Source organism: Sciurus vulgaris (genome assembly GCF_902686455.1).
Source record: "Sciurus vulgaris genome assembly, chromosome: 2".
NCBI classification, from domain to species: Eukaryota; Metazoa; Chordata; class Mammalia; order Rodentia; family Sciuridae; genus Sciurus; species Sciurus vulgaris.
Window position 1 is genome coordinate 191,556,326 of NC_136462.1, and position 14,330 is coordinate 191,570,655.

Here is a 14,330-nt window from a genome sequence, read left to right on the forward strand (position 1 = left end):
CTTGGCCTCGGTGGCAACAATTCAAAACAAAGCAGAATGAAATCCACCACACCCACCCGCTGGACAGCTCGGTGGTCTGAGTGCAGCTCAGGAACCGCTGCTTTGCAGTCTGCCCGCTCTGTTTGGGTTGAACAGTGAACCCTTCTGACCAAGTCACTAAATAGTGCTTGGATATTCTCTGGGGAGGATGCAAACTCAAAATCTCTTGTCCCATTCTATGGCCTGTGGCCCCCGGCCCCCTGGGTGGCTCAGCAACCCTGCAGACACCAAAAACATGGGTCACGTCAGGCATGGTGGCCAGACACTTGGAAGGCTGAGGCCAGGGGATTAAGTGAGTCCGATTGTTGGAGGCCTGCTTGGACAACATAGTGAGACCATATCTTAAAAAGTTTTGCAGGTGAAACGGCACCTGCCTGTATTCTCAGTGACTCGGGAGGCTGAGGCAGAAGAACTGCAGGTTTGAGGCTGAACTCGCAACTGATCCTGTCCTGGTAAAAAATTGAAAGGGCTGGGGATGTAGCTCAGTGGTAAAGCATCCCTGGGCTCAATCCCCAGTACCAAGAAAAATTTTGTTTTTCTTTTGTCTTAAGGCCTTTCTTCACAACCCTTGCTTTGCAGTGTCTACCAGTCCAACAGTCCAAAACTACTACGTCACAAAGCTGTTCCGCCTGCCAGTTCTAGCCAGTTCCCTGCCTTGCCAGACCTGTCTGAAGCCACCCACCTCCAGTGGTAAAACCCGGCAGGGCAAACGTTCTCCCCTGCCCTCTCACCCCGGAGACGCCAGTCATGCTGCCAACAGACTTTTTGGCGGGTCAACAGGTTTTTCTGGTGATTGTTTCGGGCAGTCAAAAGCTGACTCTGGAGTCTCTTTTACAGAAATCTGGCTTTTTATGTTTTAAAATTTTTTCTGCGGTGCGGGGATTGAACCCAGGACCTGGGCTGGCAAGACGAGCGGCCCACCAGTGAGCGGAGCCCCTTCTTTTTCGTTTTCGCTTGAGATGGGGTCTCACCCAATTGCCCAGTGACTTCAAACTTGCAACTCACCTGCCTCGGCCTTCGGAGTCACTGGCATTAAAGGTGTGTCCCCGGTTCCCCGCACAATTTAACGTCTATCCTAACGAATCCATTGCGTGATACAGAAATGTGGGCACAAGACTCTGATGCAAAGTATGCTAACCACGGATCACACGCCGTCAGACCCGCTTCCTCAGCCCACAGTTGCCAAGACCAACTCTCAGGGGCCCAGCCTGACCTGCTTTCCCCTGCCGCTAGAACACAGTAGCTCTGGGTAAACCGGTCGTTTAGAATCAAATTGTATACCAAATATACAGGGTTTTTTGTTTGTTTGTTTGTTTTTGGTACTGGGCATTGAATCCAGAGACACTTGGCCACTGAGCTACATGCCCATTCCTTTTTATTTAATTTATTATTTATTTTTTAAAAGACTTTTATTAGTTGTTGATGAACCTTTATTTATTTATTTGTATACCCAGCTCTTTTTAGTTCATTATTTATTTTTTAAAAAGGATTTTTTATTAGTTGTTGACGAACCTTTATTTGTTCGTGTGCAGTGCTGAGACTCGAACTCAGTGCCTCACACGTGCTAGGTAAGTGCTCTACCACTGAGCCACAACCCCAGCCCCCCTTTTTATTTTTGTTTTGGAGACAGGGTCTCACTAAATTGCTGAGGGTCTCCCTTAATTGCTGAAGCTGACCTCAAACTTGCAAACCTTTTGCTTCAGCCTCTTGAGCTGCTGGATTACAGGTGTGGGGCACCTCTGCAGGATTTTCAGTTTTAAAACTGGGAAAATCCCAGGCAAACCAGGAGCTGGTCGCCCTAATCAACTTCCTAGAATAAGAATGGTTCTGTACTCCCAGTGGCTCTGGAAACTGAGGCAGCCTTGGCAACAGGGAGGTGCTAAGCTGCTCAGTGAGACCCTCTGTCTAAATAAAATACAACATAGGGCTGGGGATGTGGCTCAATGGTCGAGTGCCCCTGAGTTCAATTAGTAGTAACCCCCCTATGTGTAAAATATGGAATATTTCCTATGTGTAAAATAGGAAATAATAATGATAAAATAAAAAGGGCTGGGGATGTGGCTGAGGGGTAGAGTACCCCAGAGTTCAATCTGAAGGAAGGAAAGGGAGAGGGAAAAGGAAAGCCCAGGCCAGGGAACCCAGCTCTGACAGATGGCAGCGTGGCAGGGGATGGCCTCCCGCGGGTGGCAACCTGGGAAGGCAGCCAGGCCTGGCCTGTCTCTTGGGCTTCTCTCCGCCTCTGGGTAGGGCGGGAGACCTCAGGAAGAGGGTCTTATGACTGGGGTCACAAGAACCCTTTTACAGACTGCTTCAAAGGAGAAGAAGGCAGGAAAGGGTCAGAGTGTGACCTTCCTGCTGCCCTGGTTTCTCAATGTCCTTGGGGTAAAATGCTGGCTATGTGAACAGGCTGTGTCTTGGGGTACTGCGTTTTGAGCCCCCACGGGGGTGCCAACAAGGACCAAGCCCAAGCAAAGCTTATTAAACACTCATGGAAGACCCCGCACCAGAGTTTCTTCGTCAAAAGTGGGCTGAGAGTTGGCACTTCTAGCAAGTTCTGCAGGGGCTACTGCCGTGGCTCTGAGTTGACTGACAGCCTCTGCTGTGGTCACCAGCCCCCATCCGCATCAGTCCTTGTTCAACTCATGGCAGCCTCACAGGCCAGCGGGGCTGCATTATCATTGTTTACGGATGAGGAAATAAGGTTCCACCGTCTGCCTGAGCGGCCCAGGGTCGGGCAGCTACAGAGCCTCCAACACCGCCTGCTTCCCACTCGGAAAGTGGCTTTCTTCCCGGCTTCGCGAAACTCCATGGAGGAACGGCGCCCCCTGGTGGCTGCTCGGGGGCAGCGTTCCGCTCCCGCGGCTGGGCGCCCATGAGTCACAGGCGCTCTTGGGCCGTGTAACTAACATGGAAAATATTATGCAGGCCATTCCACCCTCAGAAAGAACGCGGGGTGTTGAAAGAAGGCGGGGATTTCAGAGCTGAGGAATGCAAAGGACGGCCGGCGGACCGGTCCCTGGGGATCTCAGGGGCCTGGATGGCAAAAGCGCAGCAGCTGAGAACAATGGACTCTCGCACTTGACCTCCGGACTGGCCTCACAGGGTTGCCTGTGCTCCCCCGCCGGTGCCTGCTTCAGGAGCTGCTCCATTTGTTCATATATTTTTCATTGGGCGCATAGAGAGCCTCCCAGGTACCAGGATCATTCTAGCTGCCGGGGACAGAGAAGTAAACAGAATAGAGCTGGGCGCTGTGGTGCCCGTCTGTAATCCCAGCGACTGGGGAGGCTGAGGCAGGAGGATCGCAAGTTCTAGAGCAGCCTCAGCAACTTAGTGTGACCCTGCCTCAAAAAATAAAAAGGGCAGCGGATGTGGCTCAGTGGTAACGTGCCCCCGGGTCCAATCCCCAGTGCTGCAAAAATAAGTAAATAGCAAGGCTTGTGCTCATGTCGAGCTGGAGTGGCCCTAGGATTTGGGTCCAGGTGCCATCTTTTTAGATGATTCAGTGAATATTCCCAGTCTGGGTGCTGGGGATGGAACCCAGGAACTTGATCATGTTGGGCAAGTGCTCTATCAGGGAGCTAGGCCCCCACCCTGCCCTGGTTCCTGTCAACAAATTAAACAACAACAACAACACAACAACAAACACCTCCAAGCCGATGGGATGGTGACTTCCCTACTTAGGTTTTCTGTCCCCCATGCACATATAAATTCAGCCAGTATCTCCAGCCATCCCAGTTGCCCAAAACAGGATTCTTGTGTGCCTCTTGCCTCACCCTCTGCCCTTTTTTGGATAAACCCAGAGGTTGGGGCGATCCTTATCTCCTTTCCCTCCGTTCCACAGCCAGGGGCAGCTGTAGCCTCCAATCCCAGCCTCCTCCTGGCCGTTCCTGCCACCTCTTCTCCCTGCCCCCCTCTTGCCCCACCGTGAGGATGTTCCCAATCCTAAGTCAGGAAGCTCTGGAAAGAGTAAAGCCAAGGCACGTCGGCCCTGGCCCTCCACTCAGAGTTCGCCATTCCTATAGCAGCCAGAATGAAACCAAACTCTCTGCCACAGCCTCCAGATTCCTCCCTGACCTTTCCCCTGGCCTCTGATTTCATCTCCCGCTTGCTCCGCCTCTGGCACATCCCAACCCGATCCCTTTTGTTTCTCAAACTAAAATTCCCTCCCAAGGGAATGTAGCTTGGGCTGCCTCTTGCCGGCTCTTCACTTGGCGGTTCCTTCTCCTTCTCTGTTCTCAGTTTAAATGTCACAGCTGGATGCTTTGTGCAAATATGGTCTCTCTGCTCACTGGCCCCACAAACCACAGTTCACCTCCGTGGCTCTGGTGCTGAGTAGCCCTGCCACCTGGATCCCAGGACTTGCCTCGGATGCTGGCCTCCCAGAAGCCTCCTTCCTCAGCGTCTCATCTGAGTCAATAAGCAACCCCCTATTCTGCCAATAAATTTCGGTTTTGCCTTAATTAGCCAGAGGTGGCTTCCCTCACTTGTAACTAAAGAACCCAAGGCTGCAGCTTTCCTTGTTAGTGCACCGTGGGGTTCTGAGCCCTACTGCGGTACTTTAGGTCAACAATCTAATGATAATTGGGGAGGGAATAATAACAGTATTAGTAATGTATTCAGTACTGTGTAAATAGGTACAATAGTCCCCCTTTTCCACATGGGATAGGTTCCAAGACCTGCAGTGCATATATATATATGTATTTTTTTTTTTTTTTTGTACCAGGGATTGAACCCAGGGATGCTTAACCACCGAGCCACATCCCCAGCCCTGTTTCGTATTTTATTTAGAGACAGGGTCTCGCTGAGTTGCTTAGGGCCTTGCTAAGTTTCTGAGGCTGGCTTTGAACTTGCGATCCTCCTGCCTCAGCCTCCGGAGACACTGGGATGACAGGCCTGTTACCGATTTTTTAAGCAAACCCGGGTCTTTTTTTTTTTTTTTCTTTGCAGTACTAGGTAGGGCTTGAACCCAGGTCGCTCTACCACTGAGCTGCATCCCAGCGCTTTTTATTTGGAGACAGGGTCTCACTAAGTCGCCCAGGTTGTCCTTGAACTTGTGGTCCTCCTGCCTCAGCCTCCTGAGTGGCCGGGATAACAGGCTGCACCCGGCCAAACGAGTCCTTTTCCCCAGGAGCAGCGCGAAGGAAGGTTTATTCTGGGCCAGAAATAGGAGAATCAGGGAGAGAGACTCACAGACCGGCAAAGTTGCCCGCTGGGGTCAGAGGTTATGGATACAGGGTGGAAGAAACCAGGGGGGCTGGGCCAGCAGAGGGAGGACCTTCGTGTCTCATTGGGGAGTAGGTGGAGATTTCCCAGGAATTCAGGGGCCACCTCTTTCGCTTCTTTTATGGTTCCTTCCGGTTGCTTTCGTGGCGATTGTCAACTGCCAAGGCACCAGAGGATGTGACCCTGAGCAGGCAGATGGCACTGATGAAGTCAGAGTGGTCCGGGGTCCCTGACAGCGACCTTGGATCCACCTGAAGAGGAACTCTGGCCTCAGAGCCTCCTGTCCTCAAAGACAAGCCTCCTGTCCTCAAAGACAAGCACGATCAAGGCAGGATGGAAACTCAGGAAGGTCACCTGGGCAGCACCAGATCCGGGAGGGCGCGGAGCCCCAACCATGGGCAGTCCCAGCCCCACACACGCTATCTCTTCCCTTTACCTATTTGTTAAATAAACATTACGGAGGCCATTCTTTTGGACTAAGCTCCTGCACTGGCTCCAAACAGACAAGACTAAAATGGAGTCACCAGTGCTACATTTCCGTATCACCAAACTAAAGCTAAATCCTTATTTGACCTTTCAAGAAATCAGTGGAGGCCTGGGTGCGGTAGCACACGCCTATGATCCCAGCGGCTCTGGAGGCTGGGGCAGGAGGATTGCAAGTTCCAGGCCGGCCTCAGCAACTTGACCAGACTCTGACTCAAAATAAAAGAGACTGGAAATGTAGTTCAGTGGTAAGCACCCCTGGGTTCAATCCCCAGTACAAAAAAGAGAAAGAAGTCAGAAGAGGGCTCAGTGGTAGAATGCTCGCGCCTAGCATGAGTGAGACTCTGGGTTCCATCTCCAGCACTACGAAATTAAAAATGAAAAGAAGGAAAGGAAGAAAAGAATGTCAGGAGAGGGCTGGCATACAAAGCCCTGGGTTCCTCCCCAGCAGGAAAGGTCACAGACAGTGTCCCTGGGCTTGATGACCTTCCCTCTGCCTTCACCTAACACATACAAAGGGAACAGAAGTGACCCATCCTTACCAATCCATTGTTTTTTATTGTCGTGTCTCTGTCCCTGCTTCAGGGGAAGTAACTGCCCCTTTTTCCCTTTTCTTTCTCTATTTTCTCTGTATAATGGGGAAAGTAACTTTGAGCTGACTAATCTGTGTTTTTCGTTCTTGTGTTTTTCAACCCCTCCGTGATACCAACCTCTTCTGCTGGGCCCAGCGGGACATGAATTCTAAATAGGGAAGTACTGCCTGCTTCTAGAATTGCAAAACAAAGCCAAATAATCTTTAAATCACAATTTTGTTTTTGACCATCTATACCTACAACAAAGCTTGACCTATAGGTGAGAGACAGTAAAAGATTAACAATAACCAATGAAATAGAACAATCATACAATCTACTGTGACAAAAGTTATTTAAAACTTATGAATCGTGCTGGACCTGGTGGCTCACGCCTAGCGATTAGGGAGACTGAGGCAGGAGGATGACAAGTTCCGGGCCAGCCGGGGCAATTTAGCAAGACCCTGTCTCAAAGTAAAAAATAAAGAAGGACTGGGGATGTGGCCAGTAAATCACCCCTGGGGTCCCTCCCACAAAGGGGAAGGTGGAAAAGAGAAGAGTGGATCCAACAGGAAAAACTGACTTGTCCTTCTGCGAGGCGTCAGGGACCACTTGGCTGGGCTCCCTGTCCTGCCAGGCCCCAGGCTCCCTCCATGCTGTTGCTCAGGATCCTGGACACGTGACTGCCCCCTTAGTGACTTCGGGGGCTCCAGCTCCTGAAGGAATAAGAAAAGGCAGGGAGAGGGCGTTCTCCCTTTTTTTAAAGGTCTTTTGGGGCTTTTTTTTTTTTTTTCCTACTGTCCTGGGAGTTGGCTGCCTGTATACCAAGCAGGGACTCTACCACTGAGCTATGTCCCCAGCTCAATAAGTTCCTTTTTACACCAGTTTGAGTTGGGTGTAGGTCACTCACAGGCAACAGAAGTCAGACTAACCAAGAGCCCTCGCCCTCCCCTTCCTGGTGCCAGACACAGTAAGTCACAGGACGAAGGTTCCCAGATGAACGTCCATGTATGGGAATAAAGGAGACACGGGAGACAGCAGCCAGGGACCCATAAACACCACGATGACTCTCCCAGAGTTCAGGACAGCCCCAAAATAAGAATACAGGAAACACATAAGGTTTATTTACCAATTAAAATGAAAAGCTTGAAAAATTATATAATAAGAAAAGGAGCTTTTTTTTTATTTTTTTGGTACCAGTGATTGAACCCAGAGGCACTTAACCACTGAGCCCCAGCCCCAGCCCCTTTTTTATATTTTATCTAGAGACAGTGTCTCACTGAGTTGCTGAGTACCTGGCCAAGTTGCTGAGGCTGGTTCTGAACTCACAGTCCTCCTGCCTCAGCCTCCCCAGCCACTGGGATTACAGGCCTGGACCACTGCACCTGACCCCAGCCCTTTTCATTTTCTATTTTTTATTGTGAGACAGGGTCTCACTGAATCACTTTGGGCCTTGATAAATAACAGAGACTAGCCTTCAACTTGTGATCCTCCTGCCTCAGCCTCCAGAGTTGCTGGGATTATATCTGTGCACCACTGCACCTGGCAAGAAAGTGAGCTTTCTAAATACTTCTGTTTTCGTTTTTGATGTTTGTTTGTTTGTTTATTTTTGATGCTGTGGATAAAAAATTTCTTTGGCGAAATTAAAACCTAAGGCTAAACGTGGCACATGAAAGCTCATTCCTTGTAGCTCAGTTTTGCTCTAGTCAGAACCTCCTCATTCAGCTCACAGGGTAATGTGTGATCCAGCCACATTCCCTGCGAGGGAGGGAGACCAGACAGGCACCACCAGCTTTCTTTTCGACAGCTCCCCAGGTGTGTTTTATTCTGTGCTTATTTTTATGAAAAGTACATTGACAGAAGCTCTCAGGCTGGGAACATCAGTCCCACCTGACAATGACTTATTGAAAATAAAATTTGAAGGTTTTGGGGTCTTTGACTTTTTTTTTTTTTTTTTTTTTGGTACTGGGGATTGAACCCAGGGGCCTTTAACCATTAAGTCACATCCTCAACCCCAGCTCCCCTGTTTTTAAAAATATATTTTATTTGGAGACAGAGTCTTGCTAAATTGCATAGGGCCTCACTTAGTTGTGGAGGCTGGCTTTGAACTCTCAATCCTCCTGCCTCAGCCTCCCGAGCTGCTCGATTACAGGTGTGTGCTACCATGTCCCACTGGTCTTTGACTTTTGTATTAATAAAAAGTGAGCAAATGAATTTAATTTTGGTTTTTTTTTTTTTTTTGGTGCTAAAACACAGGGGTGCTCCACCATTGAACTACATTCCAGCCCCTTTATAATTTTAATTTAATTTAGTTTATTTATTTTTCATTTATTTATTTTGATTCATTGTACACAAATGGGGTACAGCTGTTGTTTCTCTGACTGTACGTGAAGTGGAGCCTCACCGTTTGTGTAATCATACATGTACTTAGGGTAATGATGTCTGTCTCATTCTGTTATCTTTCCTCCCCCCATCCCTCCCCAGCCCTCTTTTTCCTCTATACAATCCACCCTTCCTCCACTGTTGCCTCCCTCCCGCCCCCTTTCCTTAATATTCACTTTAAGACAGGGTCTCCCTCAGTCAAACTAGCAATCCTCCTGCCTCAGCCTCCCACGTGCTGGAATCACAGGCCTGCACCACCACACCAGGCCCAATGTGCTTGATTTTGTTTATTTTTAGATTATTTTTTTAGTTGTAGATGAACACACTACCTTTATTTTATTTTATTTACTTAATTATTTTTATGGGGTGCTGAGGATCAAACCCAGTGCCTCACATGTGCTAGGCAAGCGCTCTACCACTGAGCCACAACCCGGCCCCACTTGATTTTAAAATCATCCAAATTCACCAGGCATAGTGCTGCACGCTGTAATCCCAGCTACTCAGGAGGCTGAGGCAAGAGAATCTCAAGTTCAAGGCCAACCTGAGCAACTAGTGAGGCCTTGACTCAAAAAGTAAATAAATATAAGGGCTGGCCATGTAGCTCAGTGGTAAAGCTCCCCAGGGCTCAGTCCCTAGTGCCACCCTCCCCACCAGAAAGTTAAAGCAGAATAGAAGACAGAGGCCAGTGTCTCTTGCACCAGCTGACTTCTTGTGTGTGTGTGTGTGTGTGTGTGTGCTACTCGGGGTGGACCCCAGGGGCACTCTGCCACTGAGCTCCCTCCCCGGCCCTTTTTATTTTTATTTTTGAGACAGGACGACAGGATCTTGCTGAGTTGCCCAGGCTGGCCTTGAACTTGCGTCCTTCCTCGGCCTCGGCCTCCTGAGTGGTGGGGTCTCCGGCCTGCGCTGCGGCCCGGGCCCTGTTGACTCCCCTGGGGCTGCCAAGGCTCCTGGCCGCTCCCGCGGCCTCTGACGTCTCTGCACGACCCGCCTTACCGGTCATGGCTCTCGCCCCGAGCCACAGGGCCATGTGGGCTGAGCCTGGCCGGGAAGCGGCTTATTGGAGGGCCGCAGCTCCCGGAGTCAGGAGGGAGGAGCCCGGCAGGAAACAGAAGGGCTGACCATGGAAAATTCTGCGGAGGGGAGTGCTGGCGCTGCCACCGGACACCCTCTCGACCAGAAGCTGTCCCTGCCCGAGGACGCGAGGCACACCGCCCGGTGGTGGGAGGGGGCTCTCTATTTGTAGTTTTGAAAAATCTTGCTCAACTTCCTCCTAAGAGATTATGTCAGTCTGCACTTCTGACAACTGTCCGGCAGAATTTATGTTACCCAAAGGTGCCAAGAGCATTTAAAAACAAGAGGAAACAAAGATGGTGAACGATAGTGGAAGACTTTTGCACAATGCAGCCCTGGGAGAAGCTGGCAGCTCCTGACCACTGCTAGTGGGCTGTCCAAGTCCCCACGGAATCCAGGGGCCCTGTATTGCTCTAGATCAGAGGAGCAGGAAGCCCCTGAGTAACAGGGTTTAATTGCCCCGGCCATGGGACTTGGTGATCTCTCGGACTAGCAGCCTCTGTGAGGAGGGATCTGATTTGTTTTTAATCTCTACTTTTAAGCCTTGCATTTTCAATTCATTACAACAGAAATCCTGGGGCACCAATTCTCAAGTAGCCCATTAAGATTTCACTTTGGGGATCGGGCTTTTGAATGACCAAGTTAAAGGAAATTAGATAATGATGGCATTTTGCTGTTGGACCTAAGTAGCCCAAGAAATGAATCAGTTAGGCACATTTTAGGCTGTAAACAGTCGAAAACATGATTCAGAGTGGCTTACAGGGCCGGGGATGTAACTCAGTGGTAGAGTGCTTGCCTAGCGTGCATGAGGCCCCACAGTTTGATCCCCAGCACCAACACCTAAAAAAATAAGTGGCTTACATTTTCTTCCCAAACAAGAAATCTGGAGGTCAGTAGCTGCTGTCACAGTGGAACAATGTCAGAGGAGGCTACTCCCAGTGGCCTTTCCCTCTTGGTGCAGCAAGATGGCTGCTGCAGCCCCAGGCATCACATCAATATTCAATATTCAAGGTATGAAGAGGCAGGGAAAGGGCTGGAGCCAGTGGTAACTGTCCTTTTTTTTTTTTTTAATCAGGAAAGCAAACATTTCCTGGAAATCCAAGAGAATAGTTGGCAATCACAGCTGCAAAGGAACCTGGGAAGACAAGCATGAAGCTTTACCATTTCTAAAATAGGAGGAGGAGGAAGTCAGACATTGGGAACAGTAGCTGGCTGGGCCAGCAAACCGTATCTGAAAGGTCGGAGGAGCGAGGGTGTTTGAGAATTTCGAAATCTCTTGCCCTTTGAGTTCTCACATCTGAATGATGGACAATGCCATAAATGTTCCTGTCTCTGTACATCTACGGGTGGCTTAATGGCAATTGACTCTGTGAGTTACGACAGTTTATGAAAATGTAGTATTCATGCACTAAAATTAATCCATTATCCACGTCTGTGTTCTGCCAAGTCTATCTGGCTCCCCCTCAATGCTTGATGGCCTTGTCTTTGCTGCAGAAATTAGATGAGGTTTCCTTTTTGGGGTGGAAATGTGTTTGAACAGGACAGAACTGGTCCTTACACAAGGTTGAAATGCACTGAATACCCCTTATGGTTAAGTTTATGTGATGTGAATGTCACATTTATTTACTTAAATTTTTCTTGCAGTACTGGAGATCAAACCCAGGAGTGTTCTCCCTCTGAGTTACCCACTCCCTGTCCTTTTTTATTTTATTTTGAGACAGGGTCTTGCTAAGTTGCCAAGGTTGACCTTGAACTTGGGATCTCCTGCCTCCGCTTCCTGAATAGCTGGGATTGTAGGCATGTACCACCATGCCCATTTCCAATTTAAAAGGAGAAGAAAGAGATGGTAGGAGAGAGACAGAAGAGACAGAGGAAAGAAGGCAAAAGAAAATCATGAACCCAGAGCTTTGTGCTTGAGAGGCAAGCACTCTACCAACTGAGCTATCTCCCCACTTCCCTACACTCTGGAATCTTGCAAGGCCATTAAATTGCTCTCTGCAGGTGACTTAGAAAGATTTCAGTGTGATGCTGCTAAATGACAAAAGCAGTATGCAGAAAAATGGGGATACCATAAGTCTATTTATAGAACCCCCATGTATTCAGTGTATATGTGAATCACATACTTACGTATGTATCTACATGTGTACACATCCGAAGGTGTGTGCATATATTTATATAAAATTCCATAAGCATGAAGAAAATAAAAATGGGAGTATATAAACCAGAGGGTGAGGAAGAAAGAAGAAAAATAAAATAGGAGTGAGAAATCAATAGAAAACAAAATTTTTTTTTTCTCTAGAGGAAGAAACCCCCTCCTCAATATATATGGTATGATCATCTTTATGATTTTGGCAGGGGCGGGTACTGAACTAAGGGGCACTTGACCACTGAGCCACATCCCCAACCCTATTTTGTATTTTATTTAGAGAGAGTGTCTCACTGAGTTGCTCAGTGCCTTGCTTTTGCTGAGGCTGGCTTTGAACTCAAGATCCTCCTGCCTCAGCCTCCTGAACCGCTGGACTTACAGGCGTGCACCACCACACCTGGCCATCTTTATGATTTTATGTAAAATTATATACATGTGCATGTACATGTATAAAAACTTAAACCACAAAGTGACATGTAATACATGTCAGTCAAATGAAATTTAATACAGAATTAAAATTACTGTTACTTGGGCTTCATCATGTGCTGTGGCGCCTTCTTTGGAGAGTGTAAAGATGTATATTTGCATTAACTGTATTTCAGGCATATAATTTTCCAATTATCTGCATTAGAATATGTACATATTATAGGTCAAATATGAATTATTTAGAATCCCCTGAAACTAAATCTAGAATTCCCCAAGTTAAATAAGTTAAATACCCAATATAAGTTCTTACAACACTCCACTCGAAGAAATGGGTATGATGCGCGGCCTGCTGAGGGCACTGCCTTTGTCCAGTAGTTCCCCTGGACTTTTGTGATGTGCACAACGAAATAAATAGGAGAGAGCCAGAGAGGAAGCTAAAGCACTAGTCTCGGAGCTGGACCAGCTGAGCGCTCTGGTTTCTCTGGTTGGAATCCGTTAACTCTTGGTAAGAGGGTGTGCTCCAGGTCTAGCCAATCAGAACACTCCATTCACCTCTCACCACTGTGATTGGCTCACAACTAGGCACATGACCCAAACGGGGCCAATCAGGAATTAGTTGATAGAAACCGAGACACTCCTGTTTGGGGACTGCGGGCAGCTACTTTTGCTATCACGTTGAGAGCGAAACACAAGAAGACCAGAGCATGGAGGAGTAAAATATTTTGATGGCGTCTTTGAGCACCTGGGTTCATCTGTGCTAGGGATCCAGGTATATTTAAGTTGTACATCTTTTTTTCTCCCCAGTATTGGGGATTGAAATCACGGGTGATCTATCATTGAGCTAGACCCCCATTTCTTGTAATTCTTATTTTATTATTATTATTATTTTATCAGGTAATTGAACCCTGGGGGCTTTACCACTGAACTACATCCCCACTGTTTTGCTAAGGCTGGCCTTGAACTTGCGATCCTCCTGCCTCAGCCTCCTGAGTTGTTAGAATTACAGGCGTGTGAAATGCACTCAATTTTTTTTTTTTTTTAATTTATTTATTGGTGCTGGACATTGAACCCCGGGCCTTCTGCATGCTAGGCAAATGCACTAGCACTGAGCCATATCCCCAGTCTCTGCAGCCCTTTTAAAGGTATTTTATTTTGATCCGGTCTTGAGAAGTTGCTGAGGCCGGCCTTGAATTTGCATCCTCCTGCTTCAGCCTCCCCATAGTCGCTGGGATTACAGGCATGCCCACTGCGCCCTGCACAACTTCGTGTTTTTCTTTTTGTTTTTAGTTTTTTTGATACTGGGGATTGAACCCAGGGGCGTTTCACCACTGAGCTACATTCTCAGCCCTTTTTATTTTTAGAAAGGTTCTCACTAAGTTGCTGACGCTGGCCTTGAGCTTGTGATCCTCCTGCATCAGCCTCCTGAGTAGCTGTGATTATAGCTGTGGCCACCACACCTGGCTGACATCATGTTGACATATTATTTGTAATGAAATGATGACTACAGGGAACAGGGACTTTTAATTAGCATTGCTGTGAATTTCTTTTAATGTTCTTGAGATACATGAGGGGCAACGCCATTCTTCTTAATTACTTTTAGCTGTTAGGCTGTGTCTCTTGAATGTGACATCTCTCCAAGTCTTAACTCACACGGATTTCCAAATTCATGAGGATTACAAATGTCCAGTTGCTCTTTCCATTATTGTCACTCATTTTTTTTTTTTTTTTGCATTAGAAAGTGGACCCAGGATGCCCAGGGAGATTTTGCCCCCATAGAATGAGTCACAAAAAAAATGGTCCACCCTACAGAGATGATGTAAATTGAGTTAGCATGTCCCCAAGTATTGCTTGGTATTGTTCGTGGGATATTATTGCTTCATCTAGATTCTCTTTGTCTCTCCACATTAGCGGTACATCCAGAATTCTTGGGTTCTATTCCTTCTCATTTGATCTTTCTTTCATTAGACATTTCTTCTTAATAGGAATAT